This window comes from Dermacentor albipictus, chromosome 2, assembly GCF_038994185.2.
Source record: "Dermacentor albipictus isolate Rhodes 1998 colony chromosome 2, USDA_Dalb.pri_finalv2, whole genome shotgun sequence".
NCBI classification, from domain to species: Eukaryota; Metazoa; Arthropoda; class Arachnida; order Ixodida; family Ixodidae; genus Dermacentor; species Dermacentor albipictus.
The window spans coordinates 200,355,048-200,380,712 of record NC_091822.1 but is presented as its reverse complement, the minus strand read 5'-3'; the positions used below and the strand labels follow the sequence as shown (position 1 = coordinate 200,380,712).

Genomic DNA, 25,665 nt, shown 5'->3' with positions numbered 1-25,665 from the left:
TTTCGGTCTTGCTTGCGCATGGCCCACGGCGAGGCCTCGTTGGAGTGAAGGGTATCCCGTCCGTTCACTTATCCAATGGATGCTCACTGAAAGATAGATCCGCAGGTGATCCACCCAGAGCCCAAGCAGAGGAAAGCGCTCCATGAATGCTTGTCGCATAAATTGGCCGCTGTCAGCCAGCTGCAACGAGAGGGTTGAAAAAAATGCTCCAAATTCTGCGCACGAATTGTACCACCTCTCGAACTGAATATCGCACTACTGCAGAAGCGTTCGCAAGACAGCGCTGGTATATAACATGTAATTCTGCTTTAGATATTGCTCACTTATCCACCATTCAGGGCCTCCAATCCCGGTCGTAAGTGGACGGATCCCCGCCCAGTCCACCTTGGAAGCTTGAGACTGGAATGCGATCGCCACCGTCACCTCCCGGCTCAGAACTCATGCACGAGCGCGGCGAACGTCCTGCTTCCGCAGATAGCCGCCGGCGTGAGCTCTATGGGCGCGTCCCGAGGGACATTGCGAAACGCCGACTGCATGCCAGTCCATCACGAGGTCCCGGAGTGTGTGTATGCACTATAAGCCGGGAGAGCCGCCGCTCACGGAACCGACGGGAGGGCGGGCAGTTGCGCAATTGCAGCGCCACCCTGACATTGACATCCGAAGCGTGCGAGCGCAGGCCCAGCTCGCAAGTAGGCAAGCTGGAAGATGCGCTGTGACGTAGAGAAAGCCTGAGCAGATACGCGGCAGGAACCGACCGACCTCTCAATGGCACCATGTGCGCCGATTCTGCCCTCTCGCGGGAGAACACGTGTTCTGGGGCCGCGGGTGACAAAGGCAGGCCTCGACTTGCGACCAAGGACGAAGAGCCATTTCCAGGGGGTGTAAAATGAAGACCTCGCGATAGAGCGTGAGAAAGCGGCCGCATGGCAGTCTCGCGGAAGGGGGGCATTTCAGAGCGCAAGAGGACCTCCACGCTGGGACGCGGAATAAGTATACGCTTTTGTGGTTCAGTATGTTACGAGCCCGGCAATAGCTGAACAGCCCAGTGCCATTAAGTTTAACCATCCTTGGCCTTACCCGTGCTGCCCTCTTCTAAACTCCGCATCTGGGGCCACTTCTCCATCGGCTTAAGTGCCGCGCATCACTTCCTAAGCAGTCATCGTCCTAACTAATAAGTTGGAAACAAAGCTGAGTGAGTCGGTAAGTATTCAGGTATTTCAAGCAAGCAGAAAAAGAAAACACGGAGGCAAATTTGTTCACGTGCTTTAGAGATTAATCCTTATCACCTCGTTACACTTTGTAGTTTTATTCCTAGCACTCGACACATCTTAGGTCAAAGGCCTTTGCGTTCTATCGGTCACGTGCGCATGCTGCGAACTCAGACGTCGACCCTTCTTTTTGAATGAGCAGAAATAGCTGTCAAATGATAATGAAGACAGTCTTAATACAATTTGGAGGGCAGTGCCGAACGCTTAAACGCAAGCTTCCAGTACACCGTGTTCCCCCTCATAACCACAAATTGAAAACGAAAATACGCTAAAAAAAAAACGTTTACTCGCCATCCCGGACCTGTGAAAGTGGATGTCCAGCGAAGCTGTCTCGAAACCAACACTACAACTGCTGAGGGGGGCATGCAGTGCTTTATTGATGGTCCAGGTGCTTGTGTTGAGCTTGTTCTTTATTGAAACGTACGATGCTTATTCTCGTAGTTGTACGGGTGATTTCAATTAATGTATGCACTGTTCGCTGCACTTCGCCGAGTGCTTGTAGCCTCTGCATTTCGAGGGCGATGAACCATTGCATCTTAACGCGAATGCGTTAAGGGTGCCACGTAGTAGAAAATACGGCGCCTGGCGTCGTTTCGGTAAGGAGAATTTCGAACCCCGCATACCCTAACCACGCAGGCCTTCAATGTGGCGCAAGGGTGTTAATTGAATTTCTTAAGATAGAATACGTAGAACAACCATAAAGTGCGACTTGCAAGCTACAGGCATGATAGCGTCGGATTCTAATTTGAACATACGAGAAAACAATTGTCACGCGAAAAAAAAAAAAAACCAGGAACCCATTTCCCTGCGTTCCTACCATTCATAGAGTGGCTGTGGCCTCCCAAACTTGCGCGCGCAAATTTTGGACATAAAGCGGCGCGCCTGGCTCCTTGCAACACCTCCAGATGGCGCTCGCTTCCGCCGCATCGTAAATCCAGGATTTACGTTTGGAAATGCAGTTTGCTTTGAATCAGAGGTACAATCAGGACTCGATGGGAACCAAATGTCAGTGGGACGCCTCGCATTGGGCGCTCACCGGGAGAATACAAATGAAGCTGTGCAGGGTGATATGGGCTGGACTAGTTTTGAAGTTAGGGAAGCGAGGGTCCAGAGCTGTTGGCTGTACTCTTCCGAGGAGATATCCTCCCCTTCCACGGTGCACTCCATTCGGGCTCGGCGCCGGCGAGGAGGGGCCCCAGTATCGCTAGGCCTAAAGTATAGGCCCAGCTCGACCACGTGCGGCTCGAGGGAAAAAATGACTCAAAATTGGGCTAGGAGCGGATATTGTCGCCAAAAAACGTAGCGTTTAGGTGCAGGCCACCATCACTGACCTCAGTGTGACACTTCGGGGGCCCTCGGAGTCTAATGTCGCCCAATATGGACGGATCGCGAAATAGCGAGCGCCACCTGGTGCACAACAGACAAAGCTGCAGCGCTCTGCGTGTGAGGGTATGTGGTTAGAAATACTCGTTTCTCGGCTTCTGCCTGGCCTCTGTCCCGGCAACCGCGTGTGTTCAGCGCGGAAAAAGTAAGTGAAGACGCCGTCACTCCGTTCCAGTTTTCGTACATGACACGGACCTCCTACTTTTTGAAGCGTACCGTTCAAACCGATCGTGTGCGGCAATATCTGCTTTCTCCAATTGCCATTATCCGCCAGGCTCATTGAAGCTCCGCACTGAAGAAAGATCACCTTAAAAATATCGTATATTCGGAGGCTGCCGATGCCAGCACGGCACTGATGCGAGCGACATGCACTCCTTCAACAAAGAGAAGCCTCCAACGCAAAGATTTGTCGCCGTCAACTTAGCGTGAACGATCATTGTCGGCAGTGAGATAGCCGAGCGTCTAGCGACGGTGTTCGAGCGTTGTGTAGCACCGTCGATTGATTGCTGTCCACCAGTGCTCAATGCACGCGCAAGCTGTAGAATGCGTGCTGTGAAATTGTGAAAACACAAAACAAAAAAATATAAATGTTATGCCATTTAAAACCAAGAGTATTTATTTAAAAAGATGAATGAAGCATTTTGTGCCTTCCTGCCTCGACCGTATTCTCGCCCCAGGTTTGTAATCGTTGCGATAAATGCATTGTTTTATGTAACTACTTTTTCAATAGCAATTGATTCATTTTAAGCTTGGAAAACGAGTAGAAGATACGCCGTGTACATGTAAACAGGCGCAAAAGCCATGCAGAGTTGCTCTTTCTACTTTTGTCACTTGCAATGAAGCTAAAGAGCAGACGACGGGCAGCGTTCTAGAAGGCACGGGGCTATTTTTCTGCCGCTATCCCGCATGTGCTGTAGCACACGAGAGCTCTACTACACCAGTCATCAAAATACAAATGTCTTTATGCCGAGAATTACGCGTTTCAGGAGCACGATTTTTCGAGCGGGACTATTTTAGTCGCCGAAGCAATCGGCTGTCGCGCTTCGGTAATCTGTGCGGGGCGTCCCCTTTTTTCTAAAGTTGTATCCGGCTATAGTACTTTTTCCGACGCGGACTTCGTCGGCGTCGGAAAACATGCCAGTCAAGGATGCTCAAGAAAGCGAGACGAACGCATGAAACTCATGCAATAGGATGAAATATCCAAACGCGTAGCAAACTTGGCATACCGTGCGATTTCAAAATTGGCAGTATGACATCAGACATCGATGTTAAGTGACCTCACGGGCATTGCCTAATGAGGCTGAACCTAAAAGACACCCTTGACGGCAGTGAAAAGGCGCAACGGCTTTACGCCACCGGGTAGCCATAAATAACGGCATGGCATAGCCCACGGCACACTAAAATAAACGATACGCTGTCTTTTCGCACGTTGACAGGCCCTTGCAGAGCGTCTAGCGAAACAAGGAGGGCGCAAAGATAAACTAAACTGGGCCTAGCGTCAGAAGCAACAGGGGATTGCGCAACTCGACTGAAAGCCTCGGTAGCGCCACACTTGTTTCAACACGAGTACATGGCGAGTTTGTTTGAGCAGAGCCTCAGTGTGGCCACTATGTCACACAATAACGTCCCCGGCTGGAGGAGGGTAGACAAGGAAGTATAACAGTTCAGGCATGCTGGAGACGCAGACAAACTGGCATGTTTACCACTGCCTTAGACGTTCATCACTCTGACCGGTCTACATCCCTTCACCACCATATTGCGTCTGAACTCTTGCCGAAGCGTTTAGAAAGCGTTATGTCGGCTACGGCTGTAGGAGGAGCCTTTATGAAGTCGGACTTCTGTACTGGAAAAGCAGACAACGATGCCAGCGATGACTGCTGTCGCAAGAACAGCCTCGAATATTCTTTGCGACTCCCGTATAGTGTACACGGACTGTCACTCGTGATCTGGCTAGCTCGCGTTGATGATTGACCACTTTCGGAGCGAATGCACCTGGCGGTGCGTTGTCCACCTATAGGGAACACGTCCATTCTGTCTGCTGCTTGAGTTCCGACTGGCTGGGCTGGGGCACGTGTGAGGACACAGGTGCCCCCAGTTAATCAGCCCTTCAACAGCAGGCGAAAAGGACATGTAGACCAAGTGGACGTTTATAGAATATGGCCCCTGGCATGTCGATATCACCACCGTTGCAGCAAATTGACGAAGGTATCGTTACAGTTCCTTTGAGCAGGAGACACACGAACAATACTAATACTAGCTTATTCAACTATAGTATGGAAATGTTCGATGTTTATTTTGCTTTCTGCATCCCCAGCCTTAGAATAGCATATCTATTTCTGTTGTATTTCACCTTCATGCCTTTCTTTCGAGCATCGTTCACTGCAGAAGAGACGAGATGATCGTGTGGCACAAGCTGTGGTGCGGTCTGTATTTGACGCCCCTGTAAAAACTCTGCGCCCTTCGATCCATCGCCATCCACAGCGTACAAGTAAATAAGGAGAGTTCTCGTTGTTACGTATGGGTACTCGGAAAACAAGTAGTATAATCAAAACCCACTGCGTTGCGAAGAAATAGTTGACGCGACTCGCAGTCGCGTAAAAGCTCCGTGTATCCTGGCTAGATGTCGAACGTTATCTGAAATCGGATCGAGAAAGAAAAGTACGAAATGTAAATTTAAAGGGCCGCGCGATGGAAACTACGGCGCGCAAATATTTCATTTGCCTTATTAATGTCGGTCCGCTGTCTATGCGGTCCACCTTTGTCAAGATAAGGATACTATAGGTTCACCTTACTGAAATAGCTGCCACCTGTGCTGCTTTTAGCACGCATGCAATTTACGTTTTTACTTTGAAATTCGTTGATAAAAATAACATTAAATTATGGGGTTTTACGTGCCAAAACCACTTTCTGATTATGAGGCACGCCGTAGTGGAGGACTCCGGAAATTTCGACCACCGGGGGATCTTTAACGTGCACCTAAATCTAGGTACACGGGTGTTTTCGCATTTCGCCCCCATCTAAATGCGGCCGCCGTGGCCGGGATTCGATCCCGCGGCGTCGTGCTCAGCAGCCCAACACCGTAGCCACTGAGCAACCACGGTGGGTTATTCGTTGATAGGCAAAGCACGAATACATGCGCCGGTGACTCCAGTCGACCGACACATCGATTGCTTCTTGGTTCCCCGAGCGATTGAAAGGGGACAATTAACCAACTACAATGTATCACGGTAGCACATCTAGAATCACGCCTTTCTGAAATTAAGGCAAGCTGAAGCAGGATTTTCCTCTTGCCGTTCTCATCTTTCATATCGCTCTTTTGCGGTACATGTAGCCAACGAGAGATATCCGCCGGTCATTTTCCTTGCCTACGTTTGTCTCTGCCCACGATGCTATTGCGCGAACTGGCGCCCTACATTCTTCATAAAAATTGAGTCGCACGCAGGTTATCCCTTAGCCAAGTGTGAAGCTCGAGGAATTATCGGCGACCAGCTTTCGTCGGTAAAGTCCGCCTATGTCGTATTCCCAAGCCGGCTGGTTGACGTACAGGTTCACAGCAGCACTGGAATAGCTCTATGAAGTCCATGTCCTTTCAACCACACTATCAAAAAGTTGCAGCAAGCAGATCCGATGAAATTGATATGAAGTGAGTAATCGTGCTGATCTGCAGCATTTTTCTTCGAGCTTGTGTTACCATAAGGCAGTTCAGTTCACATATCGCATTCCGTCATTTGAGCTGCTAAAGCGTATCTCCCACATAAGATTGTAGATTTACAGTTGTAACGTCTCTTCGAAGCTGTGGTGTGGAATCGGGAGAAGCAGGCGACGTTTCCTTACTTGCACCAGACGACGACCAGGAATCCAACGCGCCGCAACGCTTGTGTATTGGTCGAGTGATTCTACACCAGAAGGTCACCTTTACCTTAATAGTACTATTCCCATGGTAACGTAGCGAAGGTTACATTCGACACCACCCAGGTTAATGCGCATATATGACAGGATACTATAGCATTTAATTATAGCTGCGCCTTTATTCATCCGCCTATGAACAGACATCCCTTATACGTACTCTTTAAGTGACAATATTCCGTCTTGTCTACCACGTCGACTCAACGCACCTGTAGCGCAATCCTCTTGCATTGTGTTTGCCGCTGTTATGACCCTCGATTACTATTAATACTGGCCACTCGTTGGCCACACGTAGTCACATTGGAGTATGACACGCCATAATGCGTCACGTCCACGCACTTTTCATACTCGGTTTCTCCAATCGTTCTTGCAATAAATAAAAAGCACTCATTCGCGTCGTGGTCCCTTCGTCTTAATGGCTTACTGTTGCCGACCTCAACGCGCAGTGCCAATTTCATGCCTATCTCCGAGAGAAAGGAATTATCGCCAGAACCGGTATTTCCCCCATGCGATTACTGCGCACACCGACTTCGGCGAGGCCATGCCGAAACAAACGAGCGAGCATCGAGTTGTGCTCGTACATACACGAGCCACCACGTTGGATCCCCACAGATGTATTTACATAAGCTCGCCTTGCTATCACGAACCAGCAGCTGCACAATGCTGCAGCAGATCCGCTGCACGAAGCACCGCAAACTTCAGTGCCCGCCATGTGCGGAGCACCCGCAGATGCACGGGACGAGAATAGCGGCCCGAGCGCATCTCCGCGCGACAGAGCACGCGCGGCTGAACGAGATGCGCGTTTTTTCGGCGACGCAACACAGAACAGATAAAAACATGCACGCGCGGAAGGCATGGAACAGTGAAGACCGCATTTTCTGGCGGAAGCAAACGAGGCATGTGGAGAAAAATTGCGGGCATTTACTGCCACGAATTGCCCGCCGTGGACTGATAAGGAGAGAACAAAACATCAAAGAAAGTGTGGAGGAAAGCGAAGGGTATGTAGACAGCGTCCGCGGGAGCATACATACTTGGAACAAAATGTGCCCTATGCAAAACTGTCACCATTAACCGTTCGATCTTACTCGTTAAGTGTTAGAAACAAAACCAGCACTCAAATGTTCTGGGGTCCTACGTGGCGAAAGCATCATCTCATGATTGCGAGGCACGTCGGTCGTTCCGGATTAATAGTCCCCATAGTCGGTCGTTCCGGATTAGCTTCGACCACCTATAGGGTTCGTTAATGTGCACCCAATGCAGGGGCGTCTGGATTGCGGCCCCGCCGGGATCAAACCCTCGATCTCAGCAGCGCAAAGCCGTAGAGCTACTGCGGCGGGCAAACCAGCACGCGTAAAGGCTCAAATATATTCACTGGATTCTTTTCATTTAGCACCGCCAAAACTTCAGTAAAGCCAGTTATTTCTCTTCGCGAGAGACGCTCGTGCTGACGAGTTGTACATAGCACGCCACACGCGCAAGTAAAAGCGATCGCGGACCCCGCGAGGTAAAAACACGGAGGGAGCAGCCAAGCCGAAAATAAGGGGACACCCAAGGAAGAAGCGGCGGCCGTATTTTTGGCCGGGGCACTCCACGCCGACACGCGCGGGTGACGCGTGGCACTTGCTGAACGCGCACGGGATATTCACTCGGTTAACGGAGAACCAGCATATCGCTAGACATTGTTGTGCCATTACCACAAGCCCGGATTCCGAATCTGCAAGATGCGGAATCTATCCTGCGAGCGCCATAATTCGCCCTTCACCAGACAAGATGCTGCGCCGTCGTGCGGGAGAAGCCTCGGCGAGCAGCGTGTTTAGACGTGTTCGCGTGTGCCCGACAGCCCGGCGCCGCACCTCCCTTGCCTGGAGGTCACCGCGCGCGCGAACTTTGAACCGGGTGGCCAGCGCGGTCGCTGGTTGGACCCCTCGGACGACCGTCGTGTGCTGACTTTGTATTGGGCCGTTTGAGTGACAATGGGCCTCGGGGATTATAAAAGCAGCGACACGCCGCTCGAAAACAGGATCTGCCGACCCCACCGGGAGAGAGTGTCGCTCCCGACTGGGGTGAGATGTGTAACGCGTTTTCGCCGGACGTCGTCGTGCGAGAACAGTCGCGTTTGTTGTGAGCACTCGGCCCCAGTGCCGACCCGTTCATGTCCTGTATGATAACCTGTATATAATGTATAAAGTCCCTTTTGTTATTCTCATCGACGCCAGGCTCGGAGTCTTCGCTACCAACGCTCTGTCACGAAACGGGTGACGAGCGCTACGGGACCACAAAGCCGTATTCGTGGTGCAGCGGTGCAAGTTCGTAAAACTGGTGGCACCGGTTGGATGTCGTAACACTGCTGGCACCGGTTGAAGTTCGTAACACTGGTGGCAGCGGTGGGATGTCCGTAACACTGGATGGCAGCTACGGGATTGACCGGCATCAGCTACCTCGGCGCGGTGAGTGCCTGAAGTTTACCTCAAACACCAGACTTTCTCTGACACAGGTTATAGTAGCTTAGGGAAGGATTTGGTGTTGCATTGTGATAACCTTGTGTGTTTCAAGCCTAGTAAGAGTGTTTTGAAAACCAGGGGATGCTGAGGGGGTAAATAGGGCAGTGTGTGATATACTTGCATATGTCTTACTAGTAGTGTTATAGTAGCGTACGGCAGGTATATTCAAAAAGGGTAAACAGCAGGAGGACAGTGTGAACGATGGAGAAGTACAAGGTGAAGGAACTTCTCGAAATTTGTGAGGAGTTGGGCATTGAGTTGGGCTCAACCAAAAGAAAGAATGCAATCCTTGAGGTCATGAGGACTGGGGACGTAACGGCTGAGGAAGCCGCAGAGGCCTTGGCGGGTATCAATGAACGTCGGGAAAGGGAGGAGAAGGAACGTTGCGAGCAGGAAAGGAGAGAACAGCAACGTCGCGAGGAGGAAAAGGAGGAAAGGAGAGAACAGCAACGTCGCGAGGAGGAAAAGAGGGAGAAGGAACGTTGCATGGAGGAAAGGAGAGAGATTCGTGAGCACGAGCTTAAAATGAAAGAGTTGGAGACCCGAAATAGCTCGCCAGCGCCTAGTCTCACTTCTAATGTTCCAAGAATACGCGATCAACTTCCACCCTTTGTCGTCGGAGAGGATATGGCCAAATACCTCGTGAAATTTGAGCACGTGTGTGAACGGAATAGCATTGAGCGATCCCTTTGGGCACAGAATCTGTTAGCGTTGCTTCCTGGGGAGGCATCAGACGTAATAACTTGCTTATCGAAAGAGGCGTTTGAGAGCTACAGTGATGTGAAGGAAGCGCTACTGCGGAAGTACAAATTGTCGCCCGAAGCTTTCCGGCAGAGGTTCCGGTATGCAAAAAAGGGTAAGGAGTCGAATGTTGACTTCGCGTTTCGTCTAAAAGCCGACTTGGTGGAATGGCTGAAGGGCGAAGAGGTTTACGACGACCGCGACAAAATTGTCGAATGCATCGCGTTGGAGCAGTTCTACCGTTGCATTGATGAGGATGTCCGGCTCTGGCTGCAAGATAGGCTAAAGGAGGTTAAGCTGAACAAGGCAGCAGAGTTAGCGGAAGAGTATTACACCCGCCGCAGCTTGCACAGCAAGGCAGTGCGCGTAGAAAAGGCAGATAGGAGAGATGGGTTTTCCGGAAAGCCCGAAAAACGGAAATGTTACAATTGCAAAAAGCAAGGGCACATCGCTGGGAACTGCCCAGAGAAAATTGCTTTTGCAACAAAACAGCGAAATGATACGACGCGTTTTTTTGAAAAACGGAAACCGTTAACCTGCTATAATTGCAAAAAGCAAGGGCACATCGCTGCAAGCTGCCCAGAGAGAATTGCTTTTGCAACGATACAGGAAACTCACAAAAACATACGTCTATTGGAGCCCTATGTGCAGGAAATTAAGGTAAACGGCAAGAAGTGCCGTGCACTTCGGGACTCTGCAGCAACTATGGACGTTGTTCATCCGTCTTTCGTCTCCTCGAGTGATTTTACGGGAGAGTGCGTTAGGATACGGCAAGTGGCCGAGAAGGAGAGTGTCTGTTTACCGATCGCAACGGTTATCATTGAAGGAGAATTTGGGAAACTTAACACCGAAGCCGCTGTGTCAGCCGCCCTCCCGGAGCAATTTTCCTACCTCTTCTCAAATAGCTCGGAGCAGCTGCTGAGGGATCAGGGCAAATCATTCTTTGCCGACGTGGCGTACATGGCCCCCACGCGATCCAAAGCGCGCCCGCTGTCGAGGGAACTTGACTTAGTGTCGGTGAGCGAAAGGCGGTGCGGCACACGGACCGATCACGGTAACTTGAGTGGCGAGCAGTCACGGGAGAGGCAGAGCTCGGAGGCTGGCCTAGACGAGCGGGTCCTGGAAGTGAGTGGGAGTGACGCGGGAAGTGCTAGCCGCGATATAGACTCGACGCCGCAATTAGGCGACGCGGGCTCCGCACTCGCTCCGGTTTCCGCCAGCCGGCAGGAGCAGGCTGCAGTTGAAAGGGAAACTCGGATTCGCGAACAACAGGAAGATTGTTCACTAGCCGATCTGAGGAAGAGCGTCAAACGGGGAGTGAAAGAAAAGGGGGTTTCATTTGGCAAGGAATCTGGCTTATTGTACCGCCGCTACACGGATAAGCAGGGTCGCAAATATAAGCAGCTTCGGATTCCGCGAAAATATCGCCGGGAAAAATGAATGACCTCATTTGCTTCCTCAGAAGTATGTTTTCGGTCCAAGCGATTTCAAGGGGACCATTCTATTTGTAATTATTATTGCTGATTAATAATTGTTTCTATTTTGTTGTGTTGTTAATTTGAAAACTGGTTGTTTGAGCCTTGTGTGCTAGATCGTACACCTGCCTCTTGTTGCAGCGGGAGAAAAAAAAAAGGGGAAACAATTTAGTTAGGTTGATTTGAATTATGGCCTTGTCTGGTGTTTGACGGGAGACAGAGGGCACTTGTTCGTGTTGGGTGTTGCCTTTTGCCGGTCGGTTTTGCAAGCTGCAGAACGACCAAGCGGGACCAGTGGCGAGAAGCAAGGTCTTAGGAACGACCCGAGCGGAGCTGGTCAAGGTGCCTTGGCGACGACGTGGTGAGCAGAGCTCCTGTCCTGGCGAGTCGGACCTGGGCACGTGATGTTACCTGGCGTCCCGACACTGGACGTGAACTTGGACGAGCCTGACGAACGTGCGCGCCTGGCATCCGAGCCACGTGGAGGCAGCTCGTCTTCCCGGCGCCTTATCTGAGGGCGGGGATGCTGTTGTGCCATTACCACAAGCCCGGATTCCGAATCTGCAAGATGCGGAATCTATCCTGCGAGCGCCATAATTCGCCCTTCACCAGACAAGATGCTGCGCCGTCGTGCGGGAGAAGCCTCGGCGAGCAGCGTGTTTAGACGTGTTCGCGTGTGCCCGACAGCCCGGCGCCGCACCTCCCTTGCCTGGAGGTCACCGCGCGCGCGAACTTTGAACCGGGTGGCCAGCGCGGTCGCTGGTTGGACCCCTCGGACGACCGTCGTGTGCTGACTTTGTATTGGGCCGTTTGAGTGACAATGGGCCTCGGGGATTATAAAAGCAGCGACACGCCGCTCGAAAACAGGATCTGCCGACCCCACCGGGAGAGAGTGTCGCTCCCGACTGGGGTGAGATGTGTAACGCGTTTTCGCCGGACGTCGTCGTGCGAGAACAGTCGCGTTTGTTGTGAGCACTCGGCCCCAGTGCCGACCCGTTCATGTCCTGTATGATAACCTGTATATAATGTATAAAGTCCCTTTTGTTATTCTCATCGACGCCAGGCTCGGAGTCTTCGCTACCAACGCTCTGTCACGAAACGGGTGACGAGCGCTACGGGACCACAAAGCCGTATTCGTGGTGCAGCGGTGCAAGTTCGTAAAACTGGTGGCACCGGTTGGATGTCGTAACACTGCTGGCACCGGTTGAAGTTCGTAACAACATCCACGTGGGCGAACCTGAAGAGCACGCTTGAGGCTGCTGCGTTGCACGCGCACGAAATGAGGCCGAAATCAAGTCTGTTTGAGCAGCAAGTATGCGAAAACGGGGTGGGGGTCTCGCATACAATGCCGATCGAGAGGGAGTATGCAGCCGAGTGGCTACTTCCACACTTGGGAAGGGGAACACACGCATGCAGAGCGTCACGTGTCACTCGAACGTCATTCCAGCGCAGTGCCCCAGAGCTGGGGAGGTATTGGACGCTAGATGCACTCGTACACATGTCCATTTCGTACGCGGCTCAAGTGCCGATTTGCTGTGGCGCCTCGCTGCTGCGGGCGCTCAGCATCGCCAAGCAGAACTTCAACAGCAGACGACATGGACATGTGTACGAGTCCACCTAGTGCACAATACGTCCCCTCATTACTACTTGTTTATGGACCAGTTGGCCCATACTTGTAACGGTGGAACAGGAGGCGAAGCAATAACAGGAAGGAGCGGAAAGACGCTCTTTCCTGTCTGGTTGTCACTTGTTGCTTCACATCCGAGTATACCGAAACAAGCACAAGAATTCAGGAGCTCCACGTTGCCGACTTACTATACACAATGCATCCCTGCAGACCTGACTTGTCAGGAAACCGTTGGCACAATCGACACCGTTTAAGCAACGTTGCAGCTGGAATGTGCGCCTCTGCCCAACGCGGACGACTGAGCTCGACTCACGGCCAATGAGCGCCGCTGCCCGTGGAACGCGCGAGCTGATGACGGCTCGCAGGAGCTGCGAGGCGACTTGTCCGAAGGGAATGGAAGCGAGCCTGAAAAAAGCCGAGAACAGCAGTCTTGCCGTGTGCGCACGCGATCCCGAGGTTGTTACTCCCGCGAGAAATTTCGCAATCAAGTGAAAAACGTGACTACCTCGCACCCCGGAGGGGCCACAGCCCCACCAATGGATTTTCCTTCGAACGAGCCGCCGCGCGATGGGCACGCCGCTGTCAGGCCGAGAAAGGCAAGCGGGCACGGCTCTGTTGCTGTCCACCTTGGACGCGTTTGCTGACAACGTAATCTCGCATACAACGGACGTCGACAAGCATGGGCGAAATGGGCAATTTGATGAATGTGTAGACGATACCATAACGCAATGGGGTCGTCAGATTCAATTTCTATACGGCTGATCGAGCGGAAGGAGCAGTCCGACAACTGCTATTGCATTGATCCCCAATCTGTTGAATCGACCTCTGGAAGTCTGGCGGTGACTTGACCGAGAACTGGTATTTGCCCTGCATATCAGCGCAGACCACAGGGAAAGGTTTTGCCTTCGGCGCACTAATAGTTTCAAGAGGCAGACCACGTTAGCGATGTGTAAAAGGCATCCACAGTGTTAGACTGCAGCGCGCCGCACAGACCGGAGAATGAATCCAATGGTTTTTTGTCATCTGTTCTACATGAAAGATCGCGGTAGTAAAAGCTGCACCTAAGCAGCCTGACCAGCTCCCAGTACCTACAAAGAGCTGCAAGGAAGCCGAGTGGCGAAGCCTGCTTCACGACACAGTTTCCTTCCATCTGTGGGATGTAGGAGACTTTAGTTTTAGAGCTGCAGGCGTGGACTGCACAGGGGTTACGATTCGAGCAGAAAACATACTTATCGCAAATACAGGCCCGTTGAAGCGCAGCGAGAAGGGAAAGAGCGCATCGCATTGACGAATGATTGTGCAGGGAAACTGCACATTAATCGGCATTTTCTCACCGTTTACAACGGTCGGCTACAGAGCTGAGACGATTGGGAAAGAGTGCTGGGCCGCTGTTTTGTAGCGATGCCTTATGCCTTATTGCATGTTTTTCTTATCCACCACACACGGCCGCCTGATCCCGTTGATAATGTGGGCAGACCGTCGCTCTGACCACTGGCCAAGCGCGAAAAGCCTGAAAAGGCATAGAATTGGAAAAGGCATCGCTACAGAATACAGGCCCTGAAATTACTTGATAACATAACGGTAGACGGCGATATTATAATACAGCCCTTCTGAGCATGGAGCGTTTTAACGCAACTATTTAAAAAAGCACAAGTCCCGAGTGGCGTCTACAGCCAGTCTACTGAAACACCAGTTTTTCGCTTGGCCGGCGAATGGCGGTGGAGGCGCACATTTGAACAGAGCGGGCTGCTACGGAAATTGCCGCGATGCGCGGTGTTTGCATGCGGTGCCGGCCTGGCCAAGCAAGCACCGATCGGTGTACTTGAACGCTCAGAGATTCGAGGACTCGCCTGGCTGTGCGCTGGCGGAGCTGGAGAAAACCAAGCTGGAACAGGCCCCAGAATGCATTTCCCATGAGCGTAAAACACAGCTTGAACATTTCAGAGCACTTCGCCGCCTTATCAAACTGGTGAAACAGGCGTATACTTTTAAAAAGAAGGCATCACTGTATATTGCTAGAAGCAGGAGAAGTGAACGACGAAAATAGAGCTAAAATTATTGCATCAGGCCCATAAGAGCCCTCTGGTCGGCCTACACACATCATAAACTAAGCCCTTATCAGAATTGGAGGCAAATCGGGGAACGTACCATACAACCCAACTCTGACAGACAACTTGGTGAACTGCCAGCAGTACGAATGATTGCACGCGTGAATGCACCGTTAAATATTCAGTCTCACTAAACATCCGTCACATTCAATGAGGCTGAGCAGCAGCAACCTCACGCGGACTCCGTGCCCGCTCCGCTGACGGACGCGGATTAGCCGCGCAGCTGACGTCGCCATTGAATTCCCCATGGTGGAGTTTGTGCGCGCCCCGGACACCTCTGGAGGCTGATCAGCCGCAGGAAAAAGGAAAGCGCGAACTCGGCGCGGGGTACGACGTCGCGCGCAGGGTCATTTGCAGCGCCGGCCGAAGTCTCCGCGAGGCCATTTGGAACGACCATTACGAGGAGCGACGTACGGCTTTCGTATCTTCGTGCAATCGCCTGCTGCTCCATCGTTTGCACGCACTGGAGTTAATCGCGATGCCGATCTGCTAACAAAACAGGTGTTCTGGCGCGTCGCTGGAGTAACTAAACTAGCGAAATTTGTTTCTCGTGGCACTACAACGCTGACTTGCTATGTGTTTGTTCGACATGAGGGCTAGCTTCTGCCACATTCCTGTTAGGAGCGATTAGTTTCGATACGGATGTGTCGGTACATAGGTGAACATTCAACGAGCCACGTTGTTCAGCTCGTTGCTTGACCAGACGAGGCGGCTTTTATGAAAGCTCATTAATACACTGCACGTATTCCGGTTACGACCGCATCATGGCGCAGATTGTGACAGTCTTTGGTGCATGCACAGGATGGCAGATTATATACAGGTCTATATATATGTATTAGTCAGAGACAAAGGTACAATTAAGTTTACCGTGCGCGATCGCCACATTGCGTCCCCGAGTCGCATGCAGTGTAAGAGTCGGATACCGCGCGAGAAAATTGCTCCCTCGCAACTTCCAGGTTATACGAAAAGTGACATGAAGTACGAAAGTAGCTGGCGCTTCTTGGCTGACGTTGCTGTATGTACGTGTGCGTGGAGCGAAGAGAATAGTTTCTGGCTTGCGCATACGCGTGTAAAACTTACATCAGCACACTGTGCGGCGCTGAACTGCGCCAGGAAGGCTCTCCGCAATAGACGACATTGTTGTGCCCTAAAGGTATGGCTCATAGCCACGACGGCAATTTGCCACCAAGGAAGAGGTAATACAGCCAGAGAAGAAGGAAGCGAACCATAAGGGCACACAGCTAGAATGATAGGGCGATCGGAGCCTCTATATACAAGGCGCCCCGACGCATCAACGAACACGTGGAGAGCTCGTAGAAAGACCCCCGGCTCGCGACACGCAGCGGAACAAACAGCAGGTGGACGAAGTTTAGCTGGTTGCGAACTCGAGGAATATTCGTCTGATGGAGGACAGCAGAAAACAACCATGACGGGCCACTGTGCGATGAACGCGACGTCACCTTGAGACGCTGCATGTAATGCCTGCCGATGGCTTCGAAATAGAAACTCGGCCTGACGACAGAACGACGACGAAGACATGGCCACAGTTTGCGACGGACTCCGAAAACCTAGTTTGAAGCTTTTAACTCCTTTTGCATTCAAACTCGCTGCGGGATAGTGGCTTAAATTACGCCGTATTTTAACACGGAGTGCATCTGTTGCGCGCCTGTGCGTCGCTCCACGTATTGAGTGCGAGGACTTGCGGAGTCGCCATCTGTCGGAAGCGCCTCCCTTGCGTAGTGTGAGGGATCACGTGGTGCGCTCTTCGTCGGTTCGGCTTACGGCGCTGAATGAAAACACCACGCGGCAACTCTCCTGGTCATTTCTGGAAATACCCAAGTACTCTCAAAACGAGGCGAGTCTTCCAGTGTGTGGGTGATTTAAGAAGTGAAGAGATAAGCGCAGCGCTGTACACCTGTATCGTCCAAGGAAATTTTCGTTACGTAAGCAAGAAACGACCCATACGTGGGCCGATTCCGAAGACAGTGCAATAGCGGCCCAACACGCGGCGGAGCTGCACTTCGCCATTAAGAGGAAGCTTTAGCTCGAGGGCTCCCATCTAAATGCATGTAAAAGGAGAATTCGCCTTTCTCGGCAACCACTCCACCAAATTTGACGAGGTTTGTTGCATTTAAAAGAAAAACTTAAAATCCAATGACTGTTGGTTTCAAATTTTTGAGTCAGGTCGCCAATTTTTTTTTATTAAAGAGCGGCAGAAATCGAAAATTTTCAAAAAACGAAACTATCGAGTTTAGAACTCTAACTCAACCACTAAAAATAATACAATTCTGTGAATCGCACCTAATAGTACATCTAAAGCGGACGAAATTTATATGTTACACATGAATATAAAAAAAAATTAATCATAGGGAAATACAACTTTTGCAAAACCGTTGTAACCAACGTAACAAATTCACGTAAGATGCAAAATGACATTGAATTTGTCCGCTTTGAATGATCTAATGGATGCCGTTTACAGAACCGCGATATCAGTTCTTGATGCAGAGCTATGAATGTGTAAACTACGTGCTTCTATTTTTTTCAAACGGTCAAATATTTGAAAATCGTTTTAAAAAAATTCAAGCCTTAAATCGAAATTCCGCTTCCAACAGTAACTAGAATTTAACTTTCTCTTTCAAATGCAACAAATTCCATTAAAATCGGTCCAGGGGTTCTCATAAAAACGTTTTTGCGTTTTACATGTATTTGAATAGGCCGCGTCGGAGTTGGGCCCGAGCTAAAGCTTCCTCTTAAGGGGCGGACATACACAGCTTCGCTGGTCACCCTTCACAGAGTGGAAGGACACCGAGTTTTATTTATTGTCAAAATAATAATCTTGGGCAAACTGAAACCTCAGAGTCGTATACAGATTTACCGAATACGTACAGTGAACGCCACGGCGCGCCGTCCTGCGTGAAATGTAAGCATTCGTTGAGAGCAAACTACGTGAAATATGCCCTTATAGTGGGCTAACTGTATAAACCAATGGAGCACAACTAAACGAAGCCTCAATGCAGCGATCGCACGCGCTCGCAGCGACCGACTGCGCGTCTGGATGCATGTGCGAGCACAATGTGGCTTTAGCTGCGAGTGCGTTTTCGCACCGTGCCGTGAGGTGAAGGCCGCTGCATGTGATCACCGTATAATACACTAAAAGAAATTTACACCCTTTGGGGTGTATATCGGCCACACAACAATCGTCATCTGCCTCGCTTGAGTTTTCTTTCTTGAAAACGCTGCACTCGCTACTTGCCTGCGGAGAATGCTCTCGTGCTGATAACGCACATGTCGTTGGTGACTTGAAATTACCGGGCTCGCAGTGTTTAAGAAAGTAAATGCGGACAAGACAGATGGAGATTATTTTGCGACAAGATACAATCCATAGGGTGTAATTTTGCCTAAGGGTGTAGGGTTGAGGACTGGGCGAGTAAGTATGGCATACTAAACTGGTACAGCGCTACATGGAATGGAAGAAACAAGCCTAGCCGGTTATAAGGAACAGAGCGTTGCTTCTGGCCGGCTTGGCTTGTTTCTACTTTCCCATGATGCACTGCACCAGTTTTAGAGAGCATTTGAATACACAAGCAACCATCGTTGCGTGGACGCTATCAGCTGTTCAATTTCGTTAGTGACTTCGAAGCCTGCGGCGACTGGTGTGGCGTCGCGACAATTCAATCTTTTTTCTTCTAAATTCTTGAACGTTTCAATATTATTTCTCAAGTTGCGTCGCAATGCATGTTTATCGGCCTTCTCGGCGTGCGATTTCCCACTGCTTCTTTGACGTAATCCAGTACAGTAATTCATAACACAAACATGACCATATGTCATGTCTCTTTTCAGTGTACTTCTTACCGCTCCCTTTCCATTCCAGTGAACTCGCCATAATCTAGCATCAACAAGTCAGACTAAAGCGTCATGACATTAGCCGGGCGGGCGAGCGTATCAGTGCGCGTTTTCCGCCAATCAGCGAACGTCTCAGTCCCGACGCCGTAGCAGAAATCTTCCTCGCGTCTTTGCTAGCTGCACACACGAGTTGTAGCTGATGGCTGTCTGCCGGTTCCAAGTATCGCGAGCCAAGCTTCACACAGCTCCTCCTGCGGTTAGGTGTAAATAAGGCTGACACCGGGCTCCGATTCGTACATCCGACACCGAGCAGTAGCCTACCATGCTGCACGCCTCCAAAAGCAGCCACTACCTATTATAGTGCTTTGAAATGTTGTCAAGATGACACACAAGGCAGGAAAGCCTCACCACTTAATCAGACCCGCAGCGCAGCTGGACTTTAAACTTCCGTTTTCAGCTCGCTTAGGCGCTTCCGAAGCAGCCGACGCGACCGCTTTGTCCCCGTGATCCCTCATGCTACGTCACGCCGACGGTGGCGCCAGGTTTTCCAATGGTGGAGCTCTCACCCACAATACGTTTTGCCTGTCAAAGGGTAACCTGTTGAGCGCGGTGGCCAGGTACGCAGCTCCGTTTCACGACGACCTCTATGCGGTGGCGCATGCGCGCAAGTTCACGTAAGACTGCGGACATATGTTTTGCTGGTTCGCAAACGCAGCCATAAACGGATGGCGCCGTGCAGCGCGTCAAGTGGACGAACTGCTGCCCCTCTGTTTTCTGCGGGGCGCTCACCGAGTGAAGCCATTCAGCGCTGGTGGAACACGGCAAACGCGGGAGTGCCCACACCGATCGCAGGCGGCAGGCGCGCATTACGAGGTACCGCGAGCTGCAAACTTGGCACGCGGTTAATGAACGCAGGAGGAGGAGAGGAGCGCGGTGGCGGCCAGTTGCCCCCGCGATAACAGCGTGCGTAAGTCACCGGCAGTTAAAGGCATAATTGTAGGTCTCGCCGAGTGCGCAATTACAGCACGTTCAGCCTCGGCATGTTTTCACCTCGAGGGCATTGTATATGCATGAGCCATGTCGCCATTTTATGTTGCGCGAGCTCTCCTCGTTCATCGTCCTTTCAACTACGACCGCCTACACGTTTCAACCAGAGCCAACCGCGCCGTTCGAGGCACCGCGCAAAACCGACATACATACGGCCTCTTTACTGTAATTTGCCCGCCATTTCAGCGTCAGGCAAAAGAAAAGCTGGCACATCCCACGCCTTGAAGACGGTGTAATGCGAAGCGGTGTCTACGAAGCTAACGAAACGACTATGCGAGCCCCAAGACGTATGCGGCTGTTTCGTGGCCTACATGACACGCACGTCATGACATTCTTGTCATGACCTATCGTTTATGTTTGTCATACACTCTTGAGAAAAGACGGGTAATGCGGGAGATGGAAATTCAAGACGACGAGGAAAACGTGAATGCTGGAGCCAATGTATCGACAAGTGGACTTGTCTTCAAGAACACAAGTCCACTTGTCGATACGTTGGCTCCAGCATTCACCTTGTTCACGTTTTGCTCATCATACGTACTCTTGTCATACTATGCGAATTTTGGTACATACCAAGTTAACGAAAAGACCATGACAGAACCAGGACGTAGGCGGCTAGATGGAGAGATAGATATTGTCAAAACGGCAAGTCTTAGCCAGGAAATGCTTCGCATTTAAAAAGAAAGTTGACTGCTTGCGTATGAAGGGTGTAGACCGGAACAAAGTGCACAGCTAGTGAACTTAGCGCGCAGTAGTGATTCGCGGACCAGAACTGTCACGTGCGGCACGCGCGAACGCACTGCAGAAATGCATGCCCCCGGCGGTGAAGAACTCGCGAAAGCAATGCAAGGCGACACGACACATGCGTATAGCGATACGCGCCGCACTATTGTACGATGCGCATTATTTTACGTTGGCGAAAGCTAGTTGCGACACCATACGGAGAGCCCTGCAAAGCATTGCTCGGCTCTATTCATTCACGTTTGTTATGCGCGCAGAATGCATGCGCTTGGCCATTATTGCACACGAGGACCTTGCCCTTCTGCCGATGCACGGTCCTGAACACACAGGCACGAGTCCAGTTTCAGATCTACGTGATCATTTGTAACAAGTATAAGCGCAAGTAGCTATTTCAAGTTGAAGGCATGTGTACTTTCCTTCCTACTCCCCCGAGCCCCCGCTCTTCCCCCCTCCGAAAAAGAGGGGGAGGACAAGTATACCACTCCCCAGTTGTTCTCTAAAAAGGCCCTAGATGTATTGGTGGGAACCCGCACACCAAAGTGAACGTGTCACAACATATGCCAACGACGATCCCGACAAGAATCCAGGCGAGTCAAGCGCCCGTAGTGGCCGTCGTACAACGCTGCGCGGCAGGACACCGCTCACATCCGCTGCGCTTCGTGGTGGCGAACGTCGCCCGACGCTTGGGGATGGGAACTGCCAGTGTCGACAGCACGTGCTCCTTCCATCAAGCCAGCATGAGGTGAAGGATTATTGGGTAATTACGTAATTTTTTTTTTTTGCAAAGCACTTATCGAACTGCCGTACGAGTCCACAAGGTTAGCCGAAATCAAGCAGCAAACTAGAACAAAGAATAACGATTGTGATATAAGTAATTATATCCGCAGAATAGAACGAACTTTTCTCTAATGGCATCATATTAGAAACTGCTTTCGATTCAGTAGACAACTGCGATCATGGAGGCATACCTGTGATCAGGAGAAAGCATGCATACGTGAATACTTTAGGGCACATGTGTAGATACCATGGCTAATAATTATTCACAAAAATTTTAAATTAATATGGGGTTTTACGTGCCAAAACCATGTTCTGATTATGAGGCACGCCGTAGTGGGGGAGTCCGCAAACTCAGAACACCTGGGGTTCTTTAACGTGCACCTAAATTATTCACAACGGGGGAATAGCGATTAAGGGTGCCACGAAAGATGGCATCTGCGATGGTACTCACTGCATACTCGGTAGTAAAACTGTTAGAGTGGAAAGTCTTAGATATGAGGATCAGCGAGAAATGTAAGCAGGCTGCGGAAATCACAAATTATGTCAGAATGGAAATGACAAAGGATTGAAGGCTTCCAGAGACCTTAAGCGGGCACGTGGAAAGAAGGCATTCTAAAGTCATGACCAGCAGCTTGCCGTTGTACTTGAAAAGGCACGCACACTATTGTATACCAGTACTAAGGATGGTCTATTGACTAGTGGCACGAGCATCGAGTGACACTTGTTTCTTGTGCAGCACTTCCGGTTCACCTCCCGAGACGACCAGGGAGGACATTCAAAATAAATCAGAAATAGAAACAGTACAGTAGAAAATTCATAAGTCCCATTGTAGACATGACAGACCATAAGTTTAGTTACAAGTTGAGTTACTGAAGTGCTAGGAATAATTAGGATTAGAAACCACTGATTACCGCATACGAAATCGCGGAATGGTAGACTTTTGAGACCCGCGACGTGAGCACGACCTTCGCGGAATTCCTGGAAACCCGGAAGCTGAACGCGGAAGCGATGACGTCACACACAAGAGAGTGGCATGATGTTTAACTGGCTAATGGAAAACAGTTGCCTCCGAGTTCGGTTCGTGCGTTCGCCTAAGTTACGCTCAAGAACGCCGAGGTGTGAGTGCCACTAAGAGACTCAAGTCAAAGATTAGGGTCACCTACCATTCTTTTATTCGACTAACGATTAATCATGCATCATTTTAGCCTTGAACAGATTAATCGTTTTCGATTTTTTACCGGACACATTACACATGTTGAAACACAGTTGTCTACTTTTGTAGGACCGTATTTTAATGTTTGAGAAGTGATACCAAGTTGGAAATACAAGTGTATAAAATGTGATAAAGAACCTAATTTGTTAAAGACTAAATATAGTTCGCAGTAGTGCCCTTGAAAACACGTTTCTTATAAAATGGGTCTTAGAGAAGAATTAAACAAGATACATGGCACTAGGGAATCCCTGTACAGTATAGTTACGCAAGAAACAAAAGGAATGGCAAAAATGCATGATGAAGTCGAACTAAAATTAAAGAAATTTCACTATGCACCCAGGAAAAGAAGATTACTGGAGCGCTATAACAAAGCTATTCCAAATTTTCCATTTCAATTCTGCAATCAGCCCCCCGCGATTGGTCAAAAACTTTTGGAGCACCCCGACTTCGCCTGTCTAACACGCGACGTCACGAAAACCGCAATAGCTCCCTATCTGATATGACTGATTATACATGATTGGACCGAACAAAAGAATTGTTATTTTTTATTTGACGCATTTTCGCCTAAGCCCACGGCTATTGGTCAAGTTTTCGGATTGCACCCACGTCACCTGCTTGCCACGCGACCTCGCATAACCGCGAAAAGTCACCCAGTAAACGGACGTGTACGCGTTAAAGATGCATTGATATGCCGAACAAAACTGAACTTTTTTTTCTTTCTAAATAGCCGCAGGCGACCCCGTTCTGAAAGGTAAGATGGCTGCCGCTGATGGCTCAGGCACTGGCTACTCGGACCTGCCAGAGAGCATGGGTGTATTTACGTATCATAGAACTTTCTGTGCGGCCGTTTAACATTTTCGAGCCCTTTCGGCACGTCAACGACCTCGCTCTACGAACTCTTCCTTGCTGAGGATTCGTTTTAGCGGCATTCTTAACCCTCCGTAGCACGCCGCCGCGATTTTCGACCAGCCACCGCAAGCTAAGTAAGGGAAAGCGGACCAATCGCAGACGCCGGCACCACCCTCTTCACGCGGTTATAGATTTTCAGTGCGCTGGCTCTGCCACATCGAAACTCCACTTGAGCGCGCTCCTTGCCTATTGTCAGCCAACTACAAACGAAAAACCGCTCAATGTAGGCAATGTTGTCCGTTTTGAAAGCAAAGAAAAGTGACCTCCCATAAACTAATAGCGTTTGATTGGGTTGTTGAGGTAGCGCTGCCCGATGCTTGCGTCGACGGTTACGTCAGTTTGACGTCAGGAGATTGGAATAGTTTTACGTTATAGAGCTCCTGGGTTAGGATTGTCTGTGTCGTCCTCTCACGTCCATGCAGTTTCTTGTTGCGCAATATCATTTGATTAAAATCCTATAACCAGGAGCCCGCTTGGTGTGTCGTCCTCACGTCCATGTCGTTTTTTGTTGCGCAATATCATTTGAGTAATGGATTACCAACTTGTGCTGCTCTCACTGGGATTTTAAGCCACATACTCGTTTCTACAAAGCGAAGGAATGTCTGTTGGCTGGGATGTATGGGCGAAACCAATACCTTCTTTGAATGGCCACACATCCAGCATGCGAGAATAGACGCTCGGAAGCTGTAGATTTGCTGCAATCGACACGAACTCAATCGCTGCATCAATTATGTGCGCTAAACCAGCGCGAATGCCGTGCCACGTCTTTAGTGCACTGGGAGTGACTGCGACTGCGTTGCTATGCTTTGAATTGCGAACAGTGACGACGTTTGTTTGCTCCCAGAGAACTGGGATTTCTTAGGCACAAACTAAAGAACGCGTCATCCCAGATCAAACTTCTTGCATATAATACTTTTATTCGACCCCGTCTAAAGCACGCGTGCGTGGTCTGGGGGACCCGTATATTAAAGAATGATGTTTATAATCTAGAAATGGTTGAGAGGAGAGCAGTAAGATTAATCTATAACGCGTACCACAAACTTGATTCGCCTTCATCACCGATGGCTAGTAATGACTTTTGGCACAGCGCAGAACTATTGCCAGGCTCTTGCTCGGCAGTTTAATAACCTTTCTCGCAGTTTTTCCTGGCAGACCAGACAGTCACAACCTCACACGAAACACCCTGCACGTGCGAACCTTTTCAAACACTCCTTGTTCGCGCGAACCACCAGCGAATGGAACGCACTGCCTCCACATGTTTTTTTCAGAAAGTGGCCTTCCCGACTACGAAAGTCATGTATAATTATCGGTAAACTTCATTGTTCACAACCCTATACTCTTGTCTATTTTGACAGCTCATGAATTAACTTGATTGCTTTTTTTTCTTTGTGCGCATGAAAATGATTTTATAGAACTGCATTTTTCTCCCCAACGCATTTTGTTCATGTTTGTCTCGGTGGTAATCACCTATTGCTTGTCTCAGGGGTAATGCTTGCTATATACTTTTGTATAACTTGTTCAGTTTTCTTCACAGTTCCTTTTTTTCAAGTGATACCTGATATTCAAGTTGAGCTGAAGTGTATTCGGGCCCGCTATTTATTGCACACTGCGTAATATAGACGCCAAGAGTATTGAGAAGCGCTGTCGAGGACGGACAGAGGAGTCCACGCAGTGATGAGATTTGCAGGTGGAGCCAGCGGACGAAATAGGGATGCTTCGTTTTTTTTCAATCGTCTAAGATAATTGATAATGCAACCATGTTTGTGTGTACACGAGTTACTGTCTGGAAACTTCGCGCAAAGAAATTTGGGTGCAGGCACAGTGAACAGACGAGGACGGACTAGCCCAGCAGCGAGCCCTTTTGATGCATTTCTTCTGCACACCTAAAAGAAAGCGCAATGAACTCGCTCTTTGTCGACATCGGCCACCGAAGCCACGCGCAACAGTACACGCACTATTATGCGGCTCCGCAACGAACGCCACGAGCTTCGTAGTTCTGTGGATAACCACGCCGAACATCTAAGCCAGCAATAATGAAAGGCCATCACAGGAGCTCAAATGGTTTCGCCAACACCGGAGATGGGTTTTCGATTGCCGCTTTATGTACTCTAATCCGGCAGCCGCTGTGC

At 50.1% G+C, this 25,665-nt stretch overlaps 1 protein-coding gene across 28 annotated transcripts in view; it reads right to left on the bottom strand.

The window, feature by feature from the left end:
- Positions 1–25,665, bottom strand: part of trol (terribly reduced optic lobes) — a 604,861-nt gene that overhangs the window by 567,924 nt on the left and 11,272 nt on the right. Inside the window, exon 1 of one of the 28 annotated variants that reach the window (XM_065435392.1) lies at positions 88–170. The exons of the other annotated variants lie outside the window; for them this stretch is intronic. The gene's annotated coding sequence lies outside the window, so the exon portion shown is untranslated. Of the gene's footprint in view, positions 1–87; positions 171–25,665 lie in introns of those variants that run through there. 28 annotated transcript variants of the gene reach the window in all.